Raw genomic sequence first — 11,515 nt, 5'->3', positions numbered from 1 at the left:
ACATCTGCTTTCCTTCTGAATCACAATTTCTCTTAATATGAAATACAATTAAGATTGATAATAAATACAGCAGACAAACCACATCTCAGACTACTGTATATCATAAAGCTGATTGCTGCCACAAGAGAACATACAGGCATAAGCAAACGCTCACCCAAACCCGCTCTCTCTCTCTGTCTGTCTGTCACTCAGGGCCCGAGGTGGTCTGCAGTAAACAACCGCTGAGACTAAACAACTCTTTGTTACTTCTCATTTTTCATGAGAAGTTACTGTTCATTAGCATCAAGATTCAATATAGAAATACAGTATACTGCCATGTCATACAAGCGCATACATGGTGTTGCAAAATAATGCACATGGTCATTTCATACATGAGAGGTAGCTACTGTAGTAAAATCCCTGATTCTTACTGTGCACATAGACATAAACATATTTTCGACACATTTCTACTCAAACTAATCTTCTCCAACGACACTGAACTCCAACACTGAATTCATAGTGTGACTATTTCTATTTGTGCGTGCATGCGTGTGTGTGTGTGTGTGTGTGTGTGTGTGTGTATGCGGCTGTGTCAGGGGACATGTCTGAGCAAAACTAGTAAGATTAAGTAGAAGCCCGACTCTAATCTAAAATCAGATTTGCCCCTTCGCAATACTTAATCATAAAGTCTGACAGATTTCATAGGTCACCTTCCAAAGGCAGCTTCAACCAGGACCAGCATGAATACTCACACCGCCTGTGCTAACGCTACCGACAAATCAGAATAAAGACAGCATTGTTCTGAAACTCCTTATCCCGTCCAACGGCTCCTAATTGGCCCTTCTCGTTATCCTCCCTCAGTGTTACACTGTTGGTGGTATGCAGTGAAATGGAATAGCACTTCTGAGGGGCACAGGGGAAGTGCACTATACGCACAGTGTGTGATGCTTTTTAATTCAAGGTCTCATCCAATTCCCTGTTGCTCCTTGTGTGAGAACATCTGGCCCGGCCGGGGAGCAGGCGTTAGCCCTCTGTCTGTGTGTCTAATAACTGCTGGCAGGTTCTAGTGTGCTGGCCCAAGCAGAGCTCATGGGTTACCTATGAGGCCATATACTCCGAGGAGACTTGGTGAGCTTTTATGGAGTTGAGGACATCCCTGTTACAGAGGAGTGAAAGCAGTTCATTCACCTTACTTGAACTCATGCAGTTGCCAATGCAGAGGTGTTGCGGATAAAAATCTCCTACTGAAAGTATACTGGAACATCTACTAAAGAAGGAAGGTATGAATCCTTTTCGATCACAAAATAAGTCGTGACACGCTATACTGTGCCAACGGGAACGCCATGTGGGCTGACTTGGCTTTAGAGCTAACCTCCTTTAACGAGACGCTGGCCGCATTTTCCTTTGTATTTATTGTGAAAATGTATAATAACTTAAGCGAGCGGTTTTCAGCGGAAATGGGTTGAGCGTGCTCCTCTTGTGTGAAACTGAATCCTCTGCTGCATTATGGAAATGTGAGGCTCAGAGCGAGTGCAAAGCAAACTGAGGCGGCTCTAATAGTGTGGTGCACTCTAATGAAATCAGCAACCCCAGGCCTCAGGAATGAGATCCATGCACGGCTTTTCATTCCCTACATCCTCACCCAAGCCGTCTTTTCAATTGGGCGTTCCAGCGCTGGTTTTAAGGAGAGGAGGCCTCATGTCTCATCTGGCTAAAAGGATGGAAGACTATCTCGGAATCAGCAGCACTTTGGTATTCCAGAGGCTCTGCGTTTCCTGCCCAGGTCAGACTGAGAACAGAGAGGGCACAGATGTATAATGCACTGAATCATAGGCTACTGTAGTTGTGTACTAAACACACAGACTGGGTTGGAGTAAAAGACACAACACGATGTCATCTGACACATAATTTGAACTTTATATGGACAGTCTGATGAGAAGCAGGATAGAATGACAGTAAAAAGGTTTGTCTCTGGTCACATGGTTGTCTCTGTCTTTCTTTTCTGTCTCACCACAGTGGCAACGCTCTCTAAATACAGGGTATCATCTGTTAGACTGCCGTGTCAAAACACGACATGTTGCTTTCCCTGCACTATAATTTCATCATTTCATATTTATATTAACACTCTCTGTTAGTTCAAGCAAATTCCTGAATTTGAGTTTGAGCCCAATACACTTATGAAAGCCAACTTCATGATATATGATGAATATCCATTAATTAAAGAGCTATGACATGGAAAGTAGAAATCAGTGTTTCTTTTCCTCAACAATTCTTCCTTGCTGCCTCCCACATAGTTTGCCAAAATCAGGTCTTTATTTAACTTGACTGATTCATGTATCAAGGTTTGAGTGGCTTAAATGAGGAGTCAGACCCTTTTAGAGAGGTGAATTGGCGATGTGGGAGACACCCACGCAGCCCTGCAGACAGAGGAACCCTGAGGAAGTACTGGGTTAATTAGATTTGTCCTACATCGCAGCGCAGCCCTTTCCACTTCAAATATTTATGGATCACACGTCAGGAAAACAGACATTTGAGACCTCGTTGAGAGCTGACTAACATAAAGCCCCCCCCCACCCCCCCCGACACAAGACACAGACAGGCAGACAGACAGGCACACACACACACACACACACACACACACACGCTAACACACACAGATACACACACACAACACAAACACAGCACTAGAATTAAAGTACTTAGACACTCACCCACATACATAATACACTCTCTGCCAGTAATAAGCGCAGAGGAATTATGTTAAATTGAAATTTAATGGATATGATTGATAATTTATCTTACTCTTGAGAGCTTTTGCATGCGAAGTAATGAAGAGGCTTTTTTTCTTGGAAAAAACTTGGAACATGTCTTATAATTTATCTTGATATCGAAATGACGTACCACACAAAGATTTTAGCCTTTTTTTTTTTACTTGCAAAATGTTTCATTCTAATTATTTTATATTAATGCCCCATATTTTTGTTATCATGGGATCGTTTGATTGTATGTGTGCTTACGAATGGGTGTCCAATATGAATGTGTGTGACCGTGTTTATGTGTGCATCTATGCATGCCTGTGTGTGTGTGTGTGTGCTGTTCTGTGAGAAAACTGATAGCTGGATGAATAACAAATAGAGAGTTGGATAGTGAGCTTTTGTTGTAGCAAATGACATATGTGGTGCCAACAGCTGCTTATACAGAAACTCCGAAGGAAAGCCCTTCATTGCTTTGTGTGTGTGTGTGTGTGTGTGTGTGTGTGTGTGTGTGTGTGCGCGTGTGTGCACAGTGTGTAGTGGAGAAGTTGATTTGTAAATGACAGTGCTGTGTGATAAGAACTCCCTGTCGTCTGCTCGGCTCAGTGATGGGTCACAGGAGCCCCCCGATCCTCTGTGACCCCATCCAACACTTCAGGGACCCTCTCTGGTTACTGTTTCCCCAGACTTCTCTCTTCATACACACACACACACACACACACACACACACATGCACACATACCCTTAAATAGCCCCGTCAGACCCATACCGAATGCTCTCTACAGGGAGTGACATAGACCAAAAGAAACACGGAGTAGAGAGAGACCGAAACAGAGAGATAAGGACAGAGAAACAGAGAGAGAAACAGACTGAAAAAGAAAGAGAAAGAGAAAAAGAGAGAAAGGCAGAAAAAAGAGAAAGTGAGAAAGAGAGAGAGAGAGTGAGAGAAAGAGTCAGAGAGAGAGAGAGAGAGAGAGAGAGAGAGAGAGAGGGGTTTTGAAGGCACCCAGATGCCTGTTTGCAGCCTGAGAACAGGCCTGTTCGACTATCTCTCTTTGTCCTTTACAGCTCTACAAGGCCTGGGAGACGTTTTATAGTAGCAATCACTCAGATCCCCTTGGCTTTTATTCCATCTCTGGATTCCTCTGGATTTTTATTCCATTACTGTTTCTATATATAGATAAAGAAAAAAAAAACACTTGGAGATTCAGTGCAAAGTTACAGAAACACCAGGATTCAGTGAATTCCTTTCTAAACAATTAAGCATTCAAAAACATACGGAATTTTCCATTATTCTTTTCTTCTAAAGCATTCATATATAAAACCATATTAAAGGCCCATTCACATTTACAATGATAACTATAAAGATAACTATATACTATAATGATACATTGTTGCTCAACCATTCACACTACAACAACATCTGTGATCGGTTCCTACTGAATTCCCCCGCTCCTTTCTTTCTTTCAACTTTAATTTGACTGTTTGGAAACATTTTATCGTTGTGTCTGCATCCCCAAAAAAATCGCTCTGAGATCGACCCAAAAATACAGTTATAGTTAATGTTTTGGATGTTTTTATAGTTATCATTATATATTGATATACTGTACTTATACAGTGATATAGTTATATAGTGATATAATAATATAGTGGGAACACAGACATTCTATTTACTTAGAATGATTTATATCTTTTTATAGTTGTAGTTATCTTTATAGTTGTCTTTACAGTTATCATTCTAGATGTAAATGGGCCTTTAGGTTTGAAATATTAATATCTTATTCTAATCAAAAGGTATATTGGATAAAATTCCTTTGATAGGAGAGGTGCTTCCAGGTCATGTCAGTACATTAAGGTGACTATGGTGACCTGGTAGGTTCTATATATAGTCTCCTAAATGCTTCTTTCTTTTTGATATTGAGTGACACAGCAGTTCTTTTGTGCCATGGCAGGCTCCGATGGCCGGTGGAGTGTTATGCTGCTATTTGATCCAGAGAATGAATGTTGTTCCTGTCCCTGAGGGGGGCTGGTTTTCACTGAGCCTACTGTGTCTGCTCAGGACCACACAGCCATGGAGCCTGGAACCCTGGGACCCCAAAAACATTAGATATAAGGGGCCTGTGAGACTCTGCTTTGACCCCCCTCTTCCCAGGACTGTTTCAGCCAAATCATGTGCTGCCAACTGACAGACAGATGCATCAATTATGCGCATTTAGTGCAGCAGATATGTGAAAATATGTGAAAGGGCAACAGGCACACCAAAGTGTCTCTGAATGATGACCTGGTCAATTACGTGTGTGTGTGTGTGTGTGTATGCTTGTGTGTGTGTGTGTGTGTGTGTGTGTGAGAGAGAGAGAGACAGAGGGGGGGTGGGGGGTGGGCGGTGGATTAAGGCAGTGGTTCTCAACGTGGGGTCCGGGGACAACCAGGGGTCCTTGAGGGGGTTCCAGGGGGTCCCCAGCAAATTGATAAAGTGTTAAACTTCAACATTACATAATTTACATGAAGTTAACACAATTAGAGAATGTAGAAGGATGATTATTTTGATCATAGTTTCACTGTTATATCTCTGCCTACAATACAGATAGTCATGGAATTCTGGACAAAATAATATCTAACAATAAAAATATTCTCAGATTTGGGTCCAAGAGACACTCTCATCAAATGGGGGTCCATGGCTCTAATGTGTAGTAAATTGGGGGTCCTTGATATGAAAAAGGTTGAGAATCACTGGACTAAGGCATGGAGTATGGGTTGATTTACCAGTATGTTTAAAATGAGTATGTTTGATTGAGTGTTTAAAACGGTCCATTCTACTTCTTTGGTTGTAAAATGGAAGTAGGATCATTATTTGGACAGCATGCAGGAGGAGTTTTTGATTTATGTTGTGGATGTAGCCTATGACATAACATCAAATTCAGAAAATGTGTGAATCCTCCTATATTCTCTATATAGTCAGTTAGGAAACATCATTAACACCTTGGTGCAAAACTTCTTATTGTAATTATTACGTTGTTTTTTTTTACTTATTTCTCTAGGCAAGGCACTCATTTATTTTCCTTTAAATTCAAATTGTTTAGGTAATTCAATAATTCATTCTATTCTATTCTATTCATTCAGTCATTCTATGTTGCACTTGAATATGTACTTTTGTCAAATAACTTAACATCACCTGCCATTGCCTGTGATGGGTAATATAAAATAGAATCAGAGACACGTTGTGTACACTTACCACTGACACAGAAAACTGAAATAAAGTTATGTATTTTTTTATTAATAAATTCATTCCAAATTACAAAACAGGTCATGATTTTGTTTTGCAACCAAGTGTCTGTTTTCAGATTACATCCCACAGGCCCTCAAACGCCATCTAGAGGGGCCTATTAGTAAAGTGTATGCTCACTCTGTTACACACTCATTGTCATTGTGTGTATGTGTGTGTGTGTGTGTGAGAGAGACAGAGAGAGAGCGATATTTAACGCTGAAACAGGCCCACTATATGGTGAAAACCTGTTTCCGTCTGTTTGTCTCTATAGGTTTTAACTGAGGGTTGAAGGATTCCATTTAGACATGCAAGTCCTGCCATTGGCTGTCATAATGTTTACATCTGAAATGGACTAATAGATTGAATTGGGCTCTGTGAGACAGTTCCCTCAGGTGTTAAGGATAAACAATTAAATATAATACATTTAAGACAATAGCAGCAAGTAAAGATTACAGTCTCCAAAACCTTAAAATATTATTTTCTGTTCATTTTTTAAAAGAACTTTGAAAAATCCCCCCAAAATGGTATAAAATGTAAATGTAATATTTCCTTTATTCTTAATGCATGTAATAATGTATCTATTAATTGTCATTTAATTTTTAGGCTTCAGTGTGGGCCAGCAAAATCAACCGTGCTCAGTCCTGTTTACAGTAAATGCAGAAATTGTAATCTCAGAATCTCAAGTGTGAAAGTGTCACTTGATATGGAGAAATTCCAAATAGAGAAAAATTGTCTATACAGAGGTTAGTCTAAATATTTTAGAGATACTAAGCCTGATCTGTAAATAGTATAGGCTTACGGAATATTTTTTTTCCAGAGGTGTCAATTCACCAAACCCAAAGGTGAGGCAAGTCCCTGCATCTAATATCATTTGCCAGCAAAACGTCCAAATCTGCTTATAGTCACTAATTTTCTGAGGACAACTGGAGCAATTACTGATGATTAACAAAGTATTATCATTTGGTTAATGATAAATACATTATATGACGTAGGGTAACACACTACTGCATCGACAGATGCAGCAGACAGCCAATTTGGTCAACATCGGTGATTTTTTTATATGGCTTCCAGTTTTATTGTTTTTTTTAAGTATTATTAAAAATATAACTACAAGCTCAAATGTGGACTCCTGTGGTCGAATACATGGCACGTGCCCACAATTTGTCCCCCTGGTAGTTTATTCAAATAGTGCTTGAACAGAGATAGACCTCTGTTTTTCAGCTCCAGTGCAGGTGCTATTTTGAGAGCAGACTTTAATGTTTCATGCATGATGTGTTGGTCATAACCCGTGCGAAGCGTCGTCGGTAGTTGGACCGTTTACACCAGTAATAACAGAAAAAGAAGCCATCATCTGGAAAGCAGAGAAAGTTGGATGGCGTTTCACAATTCAAAGCCAGACATAGAGTGCACTTTGATTGCATCCACGTCCAGATTTGTCTGACATGTAGACTAGCCTATAGTCTAGACAGAGGTTTTTGTTTTAAAGCTTATTTTATACACCCAAGCAATGTGGATTTTACCACTGGGAATAATTTCAAGTTGTAAAACAGGTCAAGAGGGCTGCCTATGCATATTTCATCTCATTTCTCCTCCATAAATAGGCTATACTACTCACAGATAAGCTAAAAAAGATAGTAGGCTACAAGTAACCTAATACTAATACTAATACTAATACTAATACTAATACTAATACGAATAGCTTACTAATACTATCCGAGGAGGATTAAGCAGGTTGAGAAAATGAACGAACGAACGAACGAACGAATGAATGAATGAATGAATGAATGAATGATAATAATAATAATAATAATAATAATAATAATAATAATAATAATAATAATAATAATAATCGGCCTAATAATCGAAGAATATACTCGGCTTACTTTCTAAATACTTAAACCTTAGGCTATACGAGCTGTCCAAAGTCGAAATTTGTAAACATTAAAAATTCCCAAATCCTGAAAATGTTCATGCACTAATACAGTATTACTGTGTTTAGAAAAACTATATCCGTCACTGAGGACTTGTGGGGCTTTTCCAGAGGTCACCACGCGCACACACAAGGCTTGCCACTGATAGGCTACGCACGGTCGGTTACATTGACGCAGCACCTGGCTGCAGCCAAGACGGGAAGTGTGTCGCATTTTTCAGTGGGACGAAATGCCCACTTTTGAAAAAGAAAATGAGTCACCACTCTCTCAAGCCTTCCTGCGCTGCAGCACAACTCCCTTACCGAAGTTTCCTCGCCAGTCGGGCCGCCTTTTCCGAAGAGGAACCGCAGGACAAGCTTGGAGATGTTGGGGGTCAAAGGGAAATGGCCTACGTGCGAGCCTCATTAAGAGCCAATTCAGAGAGCCGAGGACCGAGCTGCCCGGCGGTGCTAATCCTGTCATATCAAACAATAGACGAGTCAGAGCCAAAGTCTCTCAACTTTCAATCAGGGTCAATCTCACTGCCTTAGATGTTTAAAAATATATTCATATTTTATCCTGTAGTAGATGGGCTAAGGCTTGCGTAAGTCTTAACTATTATAGTAAATATAGTAATTTATTACACTATTGCCCTACTATTGGCCTACAACTAGAACAAAGGTCTACAGAGAATTTTCTAAAAAAAAAAAAAAAAAGCTCTAGAATTTTATTTAGTTAGTTATAAAAACTAGTTTAAGATAACCAGTTGCAAAATATAGGAAACCTGTAAGCTACCGTTAGTCACATATGGCTGAACAATTTTATGGGCATAACTGGAAAAAAACAGCAATGACAAAATATAAAAAATATAAATATATAATAATATATTGTAAATAACGCATTTACATTGTGATATCTGATGAGGCATTATTCAGTCAAATTTTAGCACATTACATTTATATAATGGCTAAAATAGGCCATCTGAACACATTTAGTGTGCTTCAGGAGCCAAAGCGTTTTTTATTTTATACATTTTAAAAATTATTTTACAGGTACCTTTTCAGTTACAAAATGAATTATTATAAAATTCATACATTTTTATGATAAATTATAATTTCTGTCTCACAGAGTTTATAAATAAACTTTAACTTTTTTTTAACGTTTGACTGACACCTATTGTTATTATCATTATCATTATTATTATTATTATTAGTAGTAGTATTTTTATTTTTAAAATTAATTAATAATCATATTGTCCTAGGTTGATATCCTAATGAATCTCCAACTCTCCAGCAGTGAAGCCACTTTACCTCTTTTTACTCTTTACTGCTTTACTAAGATGCTTTAGAAAGATGCTTTTTTTGGGGAGGGGTTGGTATGTCAGTGAATTTCCATTTTACATGCATGTATTCGTGTGTGTGTGTGTGTGTGTGTGTGTGTGTGTATGTCAGTGAGAACCAGCATCCCTGCCTGTGTACAGGGCATGACCCCAGCGTGTCGCCTGGCGGGGACCCAGACGCTCTCGTGGCGCAGCAGGAAGGACAGAGTCTGTGTTATTCTTCCCCTCTACCTGACAGCCATATTTCACTGCTGCCCTGTGACCTTCACCATGAAGCTCTCTACCTAGCAGACAAGTGTCCAGCTCCCCCCCCAAAAGACACACAGCCTCCACTCTTCGATGCCCCGGACCCCCCAGAACCTCGGCATCACAGCGTTAGATGGTCTGTCAGCCTCACAACAGATTCATGCACCTTCATCCAGCCGCCTGCATCCAGGACTGCAAGTCATAGCCACTCCTGACCCCCGTGACCCCAGCCTCCTGTCCAGACACCCAAGTATACCCATGTCCTTGTCAACCCTGACCCTCAGACCCAAACTGTCAACCTCTTCATGGCTTAAAACAGATTCAAACCCCACCTCACAGCTAACTGCAGCATCCACTTGGAGTTGATTTAGAGTTTGTTAAGGAGGTTCGTCTCCTTCCTCTCACCTACGGAGGCCTTGGACCTTCAGCCATAATGTATTCTCACACAACACAGCTGTGCTGCCGGGAAGACACCACCTCCTCTCTCTCTCTCACACACACACACACACACACACACACACATATGCATATATGTCTTAATGACAAAGAGACGGCATACAGTACATATTTTATTAGCAGCAAAGCTTGTACTTGTTTCTCAACTACCCTCGCTTATAGCCAGAAAAACTTTTAGCAGATGGTTTGCCCAACCTGTGATCAGGATTTATCAAGGTTTGCAGCGCCCTGTGCAAGAAGGAAGAATGCAGCTCGTACCATTATGAGATAAAGGCGAGATGAGGAGGGATCGCAGCCCAAGCTACCTGTCATATTTTATCATAAATGCGGTATTAAATGTGCAGATAAGCGATGAAAGAAGAGGGAGGCAGGGTGCGGAGGATTACTGTGTTGTAAGCAGGCAGATGGTGCGGTCCAGCCCCGCTCCGCCTGATCCCTCTGACAGCTGCACTAGATCCTCAGTAGAGGTGAGCTTGGATGCACTATCTCACTCAGAGTACATGATGTCTTCCATGCTGACCTTGTGTGTGTGTGTGTGTGTGTGTGCGTGCATGTGTGTACGCACGTGTGGTAAGGTGATGCGAGGCAGGCAGCATGACTGGTGGCAGCGGGGAGTAATTGTGATTGAGAGCATTACTCCTCACTCCGCCCTATGTCAGGCTGATACACACACACACACACACACACACACACATACACACACACACACACACTCACACACACACCCACACACGCACACACACACACACACACACCCTGCACAGCCTCTCCCATGGGTCATTCTGACACTGTCCAGATAAAGCAAGAGACGGATGGTAATGTGGATTTGTGGAAAGAGAGAGAGAGAGAGAAAGGGAGAGAGAGTATGTGTGTGTGTGCGTGTGTTTGTGTGGTGTATATTTATTTTTGTTTAGCTTTAGCGTGTTAATGTGTTTGCCAAAGTTTTAACTCGTGTGTTTGTGAGAGATGTGTGTGTGTGAGCGTACTGAAAAGTGTGATAATATGCATTGTTTTTCTATATTCTGTGATTTTAATAGTTTTAGAAGTTTTACAAAAAGTAAAATAAAAACAGTGTGACAACTTTTGATTTTTACATTTACTAGATTACTCATGAAATTCAATGAATGCCAAGTTACTAATATAAAGCCACACACGGAGATGTTGAGAGAAATTGATCAGTTTGTATATTTTTCATGGAATACCATTGGCAATGAATTCGATTTTCATCCAGCAGCATGGATTTGTAATAAAACTCCATGAACCTAGGCTTATTTAATGTTACAACAGACCCATTTTACATCAGGAAAAAAAAGATCCAAATGCATTTTTTAGTCAACAACTGTTCAAACTAAATAATTCATTGAACCTCTGAATGTAAAGATCAATAATCTAAAAAGCAATAAACTATCGCCCACAATTTACTTGTTTTTTTTTCTCTTTATTTCTTCATATTTTCCTAGGTAAAGGCCTTTTTTTTTTAAAGAAATAAATCATGTTTACTATTTCTTATATGCCACTACTTTGACTTTTGGTTTGTGAACATGATGTGATTTCCCAGCTTATGTAC

The sequence above is a fragment of the Centroberyx affinis genome, unplaced genomic scaffold (assembly GCF_046629955.1).
Source record: "Centroberyx affinis isolate AG114_WGS23_722 - 3 ecotype Tasmania unplaced genomic scaffold, CSIRO-AGI_Caff_v1 ptg003319l_1, whole genome shotgun sequence".
Classification (NCBI taxonomy): Eukaryota; Metazoa; Chordata; class Actinopteri; order Beryciformes; family Berycidae; genus Centroberyx; species Centroberyx affinis.
This window is presented reverse-complemented; position numbering follows the sequence as displayed.